Source organism: Lepidochelys olivacea (assembly GCF_965140295.1).
Source record: "Lepidochelys olivacea isolate rLepOli2 genome assembly, chromosome: 2".
Classification (NCBI taxonomy): Eukaryota; Metazoa; Chordata; order Testudines; family Cheloniidae; genus Lepidochelys; species Lepidochelys olivacea.
The window spans coordinates 238115389-238130592 of record NC_140412.1 but is presented as its reverse complement, the minus strand read 5'-3'; positions in this window follow the sequence as shown (position 1 = coordinate 238130592).

Here is a 15204-nt window from a genome sequence, read left to right as displayed (position 1 = left end):
GTGCACCATTTCTTATTGGAACCCTCCGTGAAGTCCTGCCTGAAATACTCCTTGATGTAAAGCCACCCCCTTTGTTGATTTTAGCTCCCTGAAGCCAACCCTGTAAGCGCCCCTCCCTGCGTCAGAGCAACGGCAAACAATCGGGCATCTGAGAATGCTGTCCAGAGCAGTCACAATGGAGCACTCTGATGGGGCTAAAACATTGTCGCGGGTGGTTCTGGGTACGTGTCGTCAGGCCCCCGTTCCCTCCCTCCCTCCGTGAAAGCAAGGGCAGACAATCATTTCGCGCCTTTTTTCATGAGTTACCTGTGCAGACGCCATACCACGGCAAGCATGGAGCCAGCTCAGGTAACCGTCACCCTATGTCTCCTGGGTGCTGGCAGATGCGGTACGGCTTTGCTGCACAGTAGCAGCAACCCATTGCCTTCTGGCAGCAGACGGTGCAATACGATTGGTAGTCGTCCTCGTCGTGTCCGAGGTGCTCCTGGCCACGTCGGCCGGGAGCGCCTGGGCAGACATGGGCGCAGGGACTAAATTTGGAGTGACTTGACCAGGTCATTCTCTTTAGTCCTGCAGTCCTATTGAACCGTCTTATGGTGAGCAGGCAGGCGATACAGACTGCTAGCAGTCGTACTGTACCATCTTCTGCCAGGCAGGCAAGAGATGAGGATTGCTAGCAGTCGTATTGTACCATCTTATGCCAGGCAGGCAAGAGATGAAGATGGCTAGCAGTCGTACTGTACCATCTTCTGCCGAGCAGCCATGAGATGTGGATGGCATGCAGTCCTTTTGCACCGTCTGCTGCCAGCCAAAGATGTAAAAGATAGATGGAGTGGGTCAGAACAAGAAATAGACCAGATTTGTTTTGTACTCATTTGCCTCCTCCCCTGTCTAGATCACACTGCACTCACTCACAGAGAAGGTGCAGCGAGGTAAATCTAGCCATGTATCAATCAGAGGCCAGGCTAACCTCCTTGTTCCAATAACAACGATAACTTAGGTGCACCATTTCTTATTAGAACCCTCCGTGCAGTCCTGCCTGAAATACTCCTTGATGTAAAGCCACCCCCTTTGTTGATTTTAGCTCCCTGAGGCCAACCCTGTAAGCCGTGTCGTCAGTCGCCCCTCCCTCCGTCAGAGCAACGGCAGACAATCGTTCCGTGCCTTTTTTCTGTGCGGACGCCATACCAAGGCAAGCATGGAGGCCGCTCAGCTCACTTTGGCAATTAGGAGCACATTAACCACCACACGCATTATCCAGCAGTATATGCAGCACCAGAACATGGCAAAGCGATACCGGGCGAGGAGGCGACGTCAGCGCGGTCCCGTGAGTGATCAGGACATGGACACAGATTTCTCTGAAAGCATGGGCCCTGACAATGCATGCATCATGGTGCTAATGGGGCAGGTTCATGCTGTGGAACGCCGATTCTGGGCTCGGGAAACAAGCACAGACTGGTGGGACTGCATAGTGTTGCAGGTCTGGGACGATTCCCAGTGGCTGCGAAACTTTCGCATGCGTAGGGGCACTTTCATGGAACTTTGTGACTTGCTTTCCCCTGCCCTGAAGCGCATGAATACCAAGATGAGAGCAGCCCTCACAGTTGAGAAGCGAGTGGCGATAGCCCTGTGGAAGCTTGCAACGCCAGACAGCTACCGGTCAGTTGGGAATCAATTTGGAGTGGGCAAATCTACTGTTGGGGCTGCTGTGATGCAAGTAGCTCACGCAATCAAAGATCTGCTGATATCAAGGGTAGTGACCCTGGGAAATGTGCAGGTCATAGTGGATGGCTTTGCTGCAATGGGATTCCCTAACTGTGGTGGGGCTATAGACGGAACCCATATCCCTATCTTGGCACCGGAGCACCAAGCCACCGAGTACATAAACCGCAAGGGGTACTTTTCGATAGTGCTGCAAGCTCTGGTGGATCACAAGGGACGTTTCACCAACATCAACGTGGGATGGCCGGGAAAGGTGCATGATGCTCGCATCTTCAGGAACTCTGGTCTGTTTCAAAAGCTGCAGGAAGGGACTTTATTCCCAGACCAGAAAATAACTGTTGGGGATGTTGAAATGCCTATATGTATCCTTGGGGACCCAGCCTACCCCTTAATGCCATGGCTCATGAAGCCGTACACAGGCAGCCTGGACAGTAGTCAGGAGCTGTTCAACTACAGGCTGAGCAAGTGCAGAATGGTGGTAGAATGTGCATTTGGATGTTTAAAGGCGCGCTGGCGCAGTTTACTGACTCGCTTAGACCTCAGCGAAACCAATATTCCCACTGTTATTACTGCTTGCTGTGTGCTCCACAATATCTGTGAGAGTAAGGGGGAGACGTTTATGGCGGGGTGGGAGGTTGAGGCAAATCGCCTAGCTGCTGGTTACGCGCAGCCAGACACCAGGGCGGTTAGAAGAGCACAGGAGGGCGTGGTACGCATCAGAGAAGCTTTGAAAACCAGTTTCATGACTGGCCAGGCTACGGTGTGAAAGTTCTGTTTGTTTCTCCTTGATGAAACCCCCCGCCCCTTGGTTCACTCTACTTCCCTGTAAGCTAACCACCCTCCCCTCCTCCCTTTAATCATTGCTTGCAGAGGCAATAAAGTCATTGCTGCTTCACAGTCATGCATTCGTTATTCATTCATCACACAAATAGGGAGATGACTACCAAGGTATCCCAGGAGGGGTGGTGGAGGAGGGAAGGAAAATGCCACACAGCACTTTAAGCACAGCACTTTAAAAGTTGACAACTTTAAAATTTATTGAATGACAGCCTTCTTTTTTTTGGGCAATCCTCTGTGGTGGAGTGGCTGGTTGGCCGGAGGCCCCCCCACCGCGTTCTTGGGCGTCTGGGTGTGGAGGCTATGGAACTTGGGGAGGAGGGCGGTTGGTTACAGAGGGGCAGCAGTGGCAGTCTGTGCTCCAGCTGCCTTTGCTGCAGCTCAACCATACACTGGAGCATACTGGTTTGGTCCTGCAGCAGCCTCAGCATTGAATCCTGCCTCCTCTCATCACGCTGCCGCCACATTTGAGCTTCAGCCCTGTCTTCAGCCCGCCACTTACTCTCTTCAGCCCTCCACCTCTCCTCCCGGTCATTTTGTGCTTTCCTGCACTCTGACATTATTTGCCTCCACGCATTCGTCTGCGCTCTGTCAGTGTGGGAGGACAGCATGAGCTCGGAGAACATTTCATCACGAGTGCGTTTTTTTTTTCTTTCTAAGCTTCACTAGCCTCTGGGAAGGAGAAGATCCTGTGATCATTGAAACACATGCAGCTGGTGGAGAAAAAAAGGGACAGCGGTATTTAAAAAGACACATTTTATAAAACAGTCGCTACATTCTTTCAGGGTAAACCTTGCTGTTAACATTACATACATAGCACATGTGCTTTCGTTACAAGGTCGCATTTTGCCTCCTCCCACCTCGTGACTACCCCCTCAACCTTCCCCCCTCCCTGTGGCTAACAGCGGGGAACATTTCTGTTTAGCCACAGGCAAACAGCCCAGCAGGAATGGGCTCCTCTGAGTGTCCCCTGAAGAAAAGCACTCTATTTCAACCAGGTGACCATGAATTATATCTCACTCTCCTGAGGATAACACAGAGAGATAAAGAACGGATTTTGGTTGAATGCCAGCAAACATACACTGCAATGCTTTGTTCTACAGTGATTCCCGAGTACGTGTTACTGGCCTGGAGTGGTAAAGTGTCCTACCATGAAGGACGAAATAAGGCTGCCCTCCCCAGAAACCTTTTGCAAAGGCTTTAGGACTACATCTAGGAGAACCGCAAATGCCAGGGCAAAGTAATCCTTTCACATGCTTGCTTTTAAACCATGTATAGCATTTTAAAAGGTACACTCACCAGAGGTCCCTTCTTTGCCTGCTGGGTCCAGGAGGCAGCCTTGGGTGGGTTCGGGGGGGTACTGGCTCCAGGTCTAGGGTGAGAAACAGTTCCTGGCTGTCGGGAAAACCGGTTTCTCCGCTTGCTTGCTGTGAGCTATCTACAACCTCCTCCTCCTCATCATCTTCTTCGTCCCCAAAACCTACTTCCGTATTGCCTCCATCTCCATTGAAGGAGTCAAACAACACGGCTGGGGTAGTGGTGGCTGAACCCCCTAAAATGGCATGCAGCTCATCATAGAAGCAGCATGTTTGGGGCTCTGACCCAGAGCGGCTGTTCGCCTCTCTGGTTTTCTGGTAGGCTTGCCTCAGCTCGTTCAGTTTCACGCGGCACTGCTTCGGGTCCCTGTTATGGCCTCTGTCCTTCATGCCCTGGGAGATTTTCACAAAGGTTTTGGCATTTCAAAAACTGGAACGGAGTTCTGATAGCACGGATTCCTCTCCCCATACAGCGATCAGATCCCGTACCTCCCGTTCGGTCCATGCTGGAGCTCTTTTGCGATTCTGGGACTCCATCATGGTCACCTGTGCTGATGAGCTCTGCATGGTCACCTGCAGCTTGCCACGCTGGCCAAACAGGAAATGAGATTCAAAAGTTTGCGGTTCTTTTCCTGTCTACCTGGCCAGTGCATCTGAGTTGAGAGTGCTGTCCAGAGTGGTCAGAATGGAGCACTCTGGGATAGCTCCCGGAGGCCAATACCATCGAATTGTGTCCACAGTACCCCAAATTCGAGCCGGCAACGTCGATTTAAGCGCTAATCCACTTGTCAGGGGTGGAGTAAGGAAATCGATTTTAAGAGCCCTTTAAGTCGAAATAAAGGGCTTCATTGTGTGGACGGGTGCAGGTTTAAATCAATTTAATGCTGCTAAATTCGACCTAAAGTCCTAGTGTAGACCAGGGCTTAGATTGTAAGGGGTCTGGAGCAGAGTCAATCTCTGTTTATACAGAACAATGAGGCCCGAATCCTTATTGAGACCTTTAAGCACCTATATCAATATTTATTAATAATAATACCATTACTAAAAATGTAGATTCACAAATGTGATTATTTCCTAACACCAAATCTGATCAGCACATTCTATAACACAAAAAGTGTGTCCAGTATTGTCAGAAGGAGTCAGGCATCTAGACATTATTACATTAATAATACACATGCTTTTCAAGAGGAAATCAGTGGATTTCAGTAAAAGCAGTATGAAGCTGCCAACTAAGCTAATTAGTAAATGAACAAAAATTCAACTATGTCAATAACACCAGAGGGGAAAGAAGACACATTTTAGTTCTGAAACAAGCAATAATAAACTTCAAGTTAGACTTGCAGACAGACAGTGTGTGAAATGTCATTGCACTCACAGTACTTCTGCATTTACAGACCACACTTGAGAGGTCCATGCTCCCTATAGTGATATAAAATCCAGAAAACAAAGCACTGCAGTCTCCATGCGTGAGTTTTTCTTGCTGAGTTATGAACAGCTGCCCTGTATGGTATCTGCCAACTAAAGAAAACAGAAAACACTTAAAATCTGTCTGAGTGGCGAATGGATGCATTACCAGACAAAAATCTCTGTTGGGCTTATATTCTTTTTGCCAAATTTTTAAAAAGTGCACTTTTGTGTTTGTGCAAACTCCAGTGCACTCATGGTAATCTGGTTTCATGTTCCAGGCAGGTATGTGCATGAGCCAACCCTGACTTGTGTACATGTGCTTTTAAAACCTGGAGCCCTGTAATTTCAGTTTACTTCGGCGTTCCCGCGTGGTTCCAGCATAGCGCCAGTTCTTTTTGCTCTCTGCTGTATACATTATCATTGGGGAATACAGTTCCATCTTCATGGCAGGAAGCCTCTAACAGAATCATCCTTCTATACATAAATATTAACATCACTTGTAGCCCTGCTTAATTCTTGAAAAACAAATAGAAAACAGAATCAGCCCATGTTGTGGGGGACCTGTCCATGGGGCTTCTGAAGCAAAGCATGATGCTTGGTGTGCTCACTGGAATGCAGAGACCCAGAAAGCTCTTGTAGCTCACTGCTATTGCATGGGAATGCCAGTGCCAGAGTTCTGGGAATAACCTAAATGCTTTGCATCTATTTGTAATTGCACTGCGCTCTGTGTGAACACCACATTCCCCATTCTTTGCCTTGTTTGAAAGCAACCTAGCCACCACCACATCATCCACCATAGCCAAAATAGCACCTCAGCTGCCTTGCAGGCAGGTACGCAGCTGTCAAGCCAAGTGAGAGGCCAGGAGGACAACAGAGGAGGGAAATAAACTGGCAAGTGGGTGCCATATCTGGAGCTGTTAATTCTTGAGTGGTATATAACTTCATCTTGCAGATGCTTTTGCTGAATGGCCAGAGCAGTTGTCTTCAATTATGGCTAGAGCCAAAGACACAAAGAGAGTAATGAGAGCTAGATGCTGCACTGCCAGCTCCTGGAAGATTGTATGTTTATTCCTTTAGTTAGTTACCAGAACGACAATCTAGACTTTGTATATGTCTGTGCGTAATGCAAGTGCACAAGCTAATCTACATTCAACATGGTAGTTCGTTGCTGTGGTGAGCAGTGATACTCTTGTTTATTATAAATAATACCCTCCTGATCAGACTCCAGGAATCCAGCGTACACACTGAAGCACTCTTATTTTCCTAAACAGTGTCATATCGTGTAACTTGCAGGTTATTATTATTTGTACAGCACCCAAAGGCATGCTAGGCACTTTCCAGAGCAAATGGAAAGGTCCGGACCCTGCCCCAAAGAGCTCTAATAGTCTAATTTTAAATGTGATGCAACAGTAGAGGGGGACCAACAGGAGGAAGGGATTGGGGTGAAGAATTACATGGTTATGGCACTAAAAAACAAGAGTGTTACCCCAGGGGAGAATGTTAACTCATCTATGCCTTCTGCATTTCCTGTCTTAATTATTGCAACCACCTCCTCTCTTGTTTCCCCCAACACCTGCATTATCCCCTCAAGCTGTATAAAATGTAGCCGCACAAATATCATTTGCCTGGTCCATCAATATGACCATGTCACCCCCTGCCTTTGATTTCCACCAGGGCTCCCCCTTCTATACTGCATCAAGTTTCAATTTCTTGTCCTCACTTTCATAACTCTGACCCACCCTACTTATCCAGCCTCATTTCTTATTATATCACCCCCAATCCCTGGCTGCCTTTTCCACACCCATCATCACATTGTCTTCCCTACCACCTGCCCCTCACATGGGATGCTCTTCCTGAGATGGTTTGCAAGGCCAACACCCACACATTTCACTCCCTCCTGAAGACCCACTTTCATAGAGGTTCCTAACATCCAAAGACAGAAGAGACCATTGTAATAATCCAGTCTGACCTGCTCTATAACACAGGCCATAGAGCTTCCCAAAAATAATTGCTAGAGCATATCTTTTAGAAACATCCAGCCTTGATTTAAAAATTGACAGTGATGGAGAATCCACCATGACCCTTGGTAAACTGTTTAAAAATTTGTATCTATAGTCACACTTAACATTTGCTGGGCTAAATATCCAGGTAATCTTATTGCTATCACATCCAACAACACCAGCTCCCTGCTGGTATTTCCCCCCTTTATTGTATCATGTCTCATTTAAGTTTGTAAGTTGTTCATGACTGGGACAGGGCCCTCTTATTTGTATTCTGAGGCACCTAGCCAGGGGTGAAAGTAACTTAAAGGACTTACCGGTATGCCGGAGTCCTGAGCAGGGGGCGGGACCTAAACTGGAAGGGGTGTGGCCTCAACCAGAAGAGGTGGGCTTTTAAATCCCCAAGCCCTTTAAATCAAGATTTAAAGGGCACAGGCTTGATTTAAAGGGCCCGGGGCTCCGCTGCGGTAGCGGCGGCTGGGAGCCCCTGGCGCTTTAAATCACTGCCGGAGCCGCGCTGCTCCAGCGGTGATTTAAAGGGCTCGGGGCTCCGCTATGGTAGTGGCAGCCGGGAGCCCAGGGCCCTTTAAATCGGCCGCCTCCGCTACCCAGGGGCTCGGGCAGCGGGGCTCTGGTGGCAATTTTAGGGCCCAGGGCTCCAGCTGCTGCTGGGAGCCCCAGGCCCTTTAAATCACTGACCTGGGGAAGCCGGTCCGGTATGGTGCACCGGCTCTTGCCGGTGCACAGTACCGGCCCGTACCAGCTTACTTTCACCTCTGCACCTAGCAAACTTTGGGGGTGTATGTAAAATAATAAAGTAATTAATTATAAGGACAACATTAATCACTGAAAATAAATGCACATTATGTGTTAGCAGACTAACATCCATTTTAACGGTTTATAATACCAAATCAAGGATTACTAAGGAACAAATTAAATATCTCCAAGAGTTGTATTACTTACTGGGAGACAGTTTCTGAACTGACCCTGCTACAGTTCAGACTCTTGGCTTTTTCAACACATAACAGATCAGTAATGGCTTTGCAAATGGTATTATTTCTTAGAACTTCTAAATGGCCTTTTATAATTTTCTCCATGACGCACTAAAATGCTAACCTACAGAGATGAGATACATTCAAAGTATTACATGGAAATGAAGAAATACCTGGTTAAAAGCAACGAAATATAATTTCAGTTTTAGACCTCTGCAATTTTAATCTTTTATACCTGATTTTGATCCAAAGACTAGTACATTTAATTACTTCACACTAAGGACTAATCTGGGGAGAAGAGTGAGGGGGACGGGCTATAGCAAATACAATTCTATGGAATTGTATCTGGATCTACAACAAATGTGCTGATGCTGTAAACAACAACACTGCAACCTGTGAACATCAAATCCAGATCTTGTAATGCACTAAGAGTCTTAAAAAACAAACAAACCAACCAACTTTCCAAGAGTCGGATGATGCTGGTCTCAAATCCACAGTCTTTTGAACCAATGGTCTGTGAAAATAATTCCTCCCCCCAAATACTTTCAACAAAACCAGTGATATATAACACAGAAACTGGGTTTGCATTAGTCATACCAGTTAGTGTTCAGAAGAGCATGGACTTAAAAAAAATGTTTACTAAGGGAAGCCACACCTGAAAAGAAATTTTTAAAAGTTCCACAGATCAAAGTTTTTCTTCCAGATCAATGAGTACCTTATGTTTGAAGGTAGTTACAATTTCCTCCAAATTGTTCACATCTGTCATTCTACATTGTTAAAATGACACACAATAGTTGAAGAGGTACTAAAAGGCAACAAAATGGATAGAATGACATATGGAAACAGCCAAAAATATATTTGATCTTTGAACAGAAAAAAAAACCTGTTAAACATTATTAAGTTTCACTTTCCTCAGTTAATTACTAGTTTCACTCTAGTAGATGCAAAAGACAAAGAACAGCGAATCAACTGAAATGAAGACTTTCTGGGACTTTTATTTTACAGGAACCATAAATATTACTTATAATTTGACAATTGAATGCAGAATGTTTACACTTTTATGCTTAATTTTCTAACTGTGACTGCTGAAAACTTTGAATAAATAAATCCCACCAGCTTAATTTAAGAGTGATTTACTTTAGTGTTAATTAGAAACAGTATTTATGCCTTCCTTTCACTCTTTTTACCCGGTGCTATTTACAATCTGATAATCTGTTTTAGAATAGCTAGTTTATAGATTTATATCAATCGTATCTGGTCAAACAAAAAGGCACCCTTTTTCAAATATATATTTGAAGTATTGTCCCAAAATAATAAGTTATGTTTATTTACCTAAAATCTGTCTCACACATGCAAAGTATCAAGAGCCATTTGAAACTTAAAAATTCATAATAAAGTTCTGAACAAGAAAAATAAAGGCTATGAACATATGCTTACAACCACTCTATAATTATCAACAAGGCTTTCTTTATTAAAAGTCTTGTTTCTTTTAGTTGCTGCTTTAGTTAAATCCACACAGGACTACAGAAAGGGAAACATCTCAGTTCCTGTATAAAATACAATCTTTTCCCTCGATGGCAAGAGGAAAATCATGATGCATAAGGATTCTTTAATATATTTTCCTTTGGAGTTTATTGACTTTACTTCTGCTGGTATGTAGGAATAACATTTGGTTACCAACACTAGATCCTCACTGTCTTAAAATCCCATCCATTTGACTATAATTTTGAGCAAGTTCTATTAATTTAAGTAGAATGAAGTTGGGGGGAGAGATTTGTCTGCCTATATTTTAAAAGTTTTAAATGTTTTCCCCCCTTTACAAAGAATTATAGAAATACATACTATAAATTGTAAATGTTTTCCCTCTTTAATAAGAGTTAGAGACATATGTACTATAAATCTGGGTCAGATGGCTGAAAGGTGGAGCAAATTTCTCAGTGGGCTAATAAATCAAGTTAGTATTTGAATTTGCATCAACTTGGAGTCTCTTTCAAATTAATGTACTGTATTAAGTAGTTGTATGATTTTATCATATCCATATATTAGTTATCTGGTTCTAGTAATAACCACTATTCAGAGAGGATAGTGTATGCTCTGATTTTATTCTGTTTTAGAAAGAGGTTATCACTCTTAAATGTGGTTTTGATTTCAGAAAAGTGAGCTGTCACTCTTTACCATGAATTAAGGTATCATTTAAAGGTATACAGTATGCTTTGCTGTGAGTAGCCCAAGGTACTCCCTTAAATTCAAGCCAACCAGCCAGCTTTCCATATGGTTCTCATAATATGCCCTAGAGCTATATTTCATTTAATAATCTGAAGAGATGACACTAGATTTAAAGCAGGCCCAACAGAGATACATTTCAGGAGACAGTGCAGGTATTCTAATTATGTAACTCATGTAGTCATTTCTGGTACATAAATTGGATTTTTATTGGTATGTACAGATTCCTTAAAGAACTTGCACCTTTAACATAATCAGCAATAATCCATACTAGTGCACTGGGTAAGGGACACTTCTATTTGTGTTTTGACTTTTTAATTTAGTTTGTATTACCTTAAAACATTATAAAGGATAGTAAAATAGCAAGACATTTCAGCCTCCAAAGCTGTAAAGATGCTGTGTTATCTACAGAACATACTGCAAGAGGATTATGTTCTGAATTCTCAATCCAAAAGAAAGGCTCCGATTCTGCAACAGGATTCACAAGTGCAGACCCTTAAATTTACACAAAGTCATACTGACTTGAATGGGATTCTGGCAGTTGACAAGTTTAATGCTAGCAGATCCTGCTGCTGCACTGGGGACTATTTTAGTAAAAGATCTTAACTGATTTAATGTTGCTAGTGGTACTATTTCAGGAGCAACATAAAAAGCCATATAGCATATTCCACTTGCTTGGTGATATTTAATGTAAACATCTTTTTAAATAGATAGAATAATTAGAGCATACGGGAAATAGAATACAATACAATAAATGGAATAACAAGTTTTTCTGAGGCACACCGAACTACCTGGCACCAAAGTTGCTCTAATAATTTCCAGTAGGCATTTGAAAAGGTAAAAAGGAAGTAATAAAGGTCAGTGTGCAGAATCACTTTATTCCTCTGGCAAATATGATGTACGTTTCTTCAATATTTAAAAATTCCAAATCATCACATTTGAAATCCCCCCAAAATAGAACCAGTTTTATAAAAATGGTGCCCCATTTGTTGTATCAGATGTAAGATAGATTGGGTCTCACTCCTCTCTCTCACCGGTGTAAATCAGGAGTAATGCCATTTCCAGCCAGGTCTACACTACAAATTTACAGATTATTTTACCAGAAGGGTGGTGAAGCAGTAGAATGGGTTCCTAGGGAGGTGGTAGAATCTCCATCCTTAGAGATTTTTAAGGCCTGGCTTGACAAAGCCCTGGCTGGGATGATTTAGTTGGTGTTGGTCCTGCTTTGAGCAGGGGATTGGACTAGATGACCTCCTGAGGTCTCTTCCAACCCTAATATTCTATGATTCTATGACTGATATAACTATGTCACAGAGGAGTCTGAAAAATCCACCCTCCTGAGTGATGCAGTTATACCAATTTAGCCACCGGTGTAGACAGCTCTATGTCAATAGGAGGGCTTCTCCTGTCAACATAGCTACAGCCTCTCGTGGAGGTGGATTAACTATGTTGACAGGAGAAGCTCTTCTGTTGGTGACCTAACGTCCTCACTGAAGTGCTACAATGGCACACCTGCACCGGTGCAGCTGTGCCATGGCAGTGTTTTAAGTGTGGACCTTCCCTTAGTCAAAGTCCTGTCTCTATGAACCAAACATCACATCATATGGTTGCTGACAACACTGTGTTCAATCTGGGTCTGATCCTGAGCGGTGCTGGCTACTGTCATTTCTGTTGACTTCAGTGAGCAGGATTTCAGGCAAGAAACTTTCTACAGGAACAGCTACAGCTGTACCAAATCCCAATGCAAGATGGATGTAAAATGTAGCACAGCTGAGGCTAAAATCAATCATCTAAAGTTTGTTTTCTCTGGATTCTCAATGACTCACCAAGCCCATCCAACTCCTTTTTGATACACAGAATCCTGAAACCTTTGAATCCGATATATCAGCATACTTCTTGGATCTCTAACTCTGTTTCATACCAATATGTCATAAACAGAATAATTCATGTTTTGTATTATTCTCTTCTTTCCCCTATTCTGTCCTGAAGTCTTAAAATTTCACCTATCCTAAAGGAAAGGAGTATCTTTTTTACAGGGATTCAGTGTTATTTAACAGAATCCAACCAACAGGATGAATTTTCTCTTGTATCACAAGAAATTACGGTTCCATGACTAAATAAAAGCTCCTCAGTGTCATTCTGCTGTTGCATGCATTGTAGACACATATTTAAATACATTCAATTACAGATTATTTCCATTTTCCTTTTTCAAAACTCTGTGCGCATTCTTTCAGGATGATATTAAATCTTTCTACTGCACCCAATGTGTTGGACTAAATAGAAAATGTACCAAAGAACATATAGGCTGAACAAAACTCTCTCACGAATTACATACTTGCAAGAAGTAAATTATGGTGTCTGGTAATAAAAAAATATTGTCCTCATGAGTTATTTCTGTGGTTAAACACCAGTAATATGTGGCAACACATGATACATAGTTTACTTAATGCCATTTATTCTAAGGAGCTAGTTACTGACCAAAATTATTGCCATTAACTCGTTCCATTAGCAAAAATTTGATAGGGAAAGCACTTTGTGTGGCCATTGGGAGGCCTATCCTATGCCTCGTATACAGCTAGATGTTGGACTCTCATGCACCCTAGCGTACTCCACCTATGCTTTGTCATAGATGGACTGCGCTAGGCTGAAAACGTTGGGTGCTTTATTTTGGCTCCAATCCTCTACATTCAGGCCCAGACTCAGTGTGTTAGTTCCTGTGGTCGGGGCAGGAGTGGAGGGGGATGGGGCAGAGGTGGCTTTAAGTTACCTTTGCATCCTCCACATTCGAGGGCCACATGAGACTGCTCTAATTTACACATCATTTCACTTCACTTAATTTGCTTCCCTTAGCCTCCTCTGGGTGCTCCTGATCTGGGTCTCTAGATGCTGCCACAATACAAATAACAATTCCTGATGGGTATGGCTCACCACCACAAAACCCGTGGGAAATGGATTCTAAAAAGAAAGTTAAAACCTTTCTAAAATAAACTTTCCAAAATGTAGATCCTGATAACTTGCTTACATCTCGTTAGAAAAAAGGGACAGAATGCAGTCGCAGGGGAAAACGCCAGGAGTCTCCTCAAAGCAAGTCAGGCAGCAAGCATCTTGTGGACCAGTAACAGTGAAATGACTCCTTAACATACAAGGTCAACTGCCAAACATAACCTCAATTATAGCTCTAAACTTTGTCACAGACAAAGTTAGCTGGGGTTGGGAAAAATTTTACAGAGCGGGAGAAACTAGAAAAAGCCACTCACTTCAGCTGCTGTTTCCTACAGGAAAGCAGGTCCAATATTTCATAAAGAGATATCTCTGCCATATCAAAACACTGTTCTTGGCCTCCAGTCCTTAATGTTCTTTCTACGATTACAATATCAGACTTCCAGTCATCAGTAATTTGGGTTCACCTCCTTCCCAGAATACCTATGTAAACAATTCACACTTCTTGGATCTGGCTCATTTACTTCAACATAGGCCTCAAACTGGGGTCATCATCAGACTGCATTTTTTAATATTAAGGGAGGACAGGGGAACATTGACAGAATTTGCCTCTAACTGAATCCATTTGGAGTAAGACGCCCACTTGAATAAAATCCATCAAACACACAGGGATCGAAATAAAAAAAAGCTGGAAAGTTTTGTTTATTAAAAAAGGAAGATTTGAATGGAAAATAAATATCTGTGATATTTTATTTCCCCCCTCAAATCTTTTCCAGTTTGAAACTGAAGTGTCCAAATTTTTAACTGTGATTCCTGTGCATTTGCTTGATTGGATTCTAATGGTGCACAGGAAACAAAAACAGATGACTAATATTAGCCAGTAAACATAAGCACCAGGGAAATTAAAAAGAAGTGACTATTAGCACTCTCAATCCCTAGTCATTCAAGCTAAATAAATAAATAAATAACAATACTTTGCACTTATATAGCACCTTCCACCTGAGTATCTCGAAGCACTTTATGGATATTAACTACACTGTACTATGCTCAGAAAAATGTCAGTTTCTTACCTGCATGATTGTGAAAATACATCTGAGTAATAATATATATATAATCTCACTGCATAAATATGTGCATGTGTATTTCAACTGTAGATGCCACTATAGAAACACATAAATTATAAGACAAAATTTAAATACCTGAGATTTGAAACCTTTTAAGATAAATGCTTTCAGAAAACAGAGCTCTCCTCTCAAATGGCTTCTCCTCCTATTATCTTCTCTCAGATAAAACAAACAAAAGACTCTGCCCCCAAAACTACAAAACACTTTTTCTTTAAAAAACAATAGTAAATTGAGAAAATTCGTTTGACCACAACATGAGACAAATCCCCTTCTTAGTTTAGGGGGGAAAATATCCCTACTGTTTTTCTACCTCCTCTTGCTTCCAGACTCTAAGTCTCTCCCTTTAAAGAAATAACCACACAAAATGAAATATATAAAAAAAAAAGACTGAATTATTCTGTCACTTTCCCCTACATTCTGCACAGTCAACCACTGTGAATGTTAGAATGTAACTTGACACTAATAACTCTCTTATGAAGTTTGCCTGCGAACATCTGTGTCTGCAGGTTTTTTTTTTAAAGACAATAGAAAGTATTTTATCAAATAAAAATAAGATACCTGACTGATCTATGCCAGGAAAATCACAAGGGACCCGCACCAAGCAAATGAAAATAAAACACATGAAAATTGGATATTTTTTTAG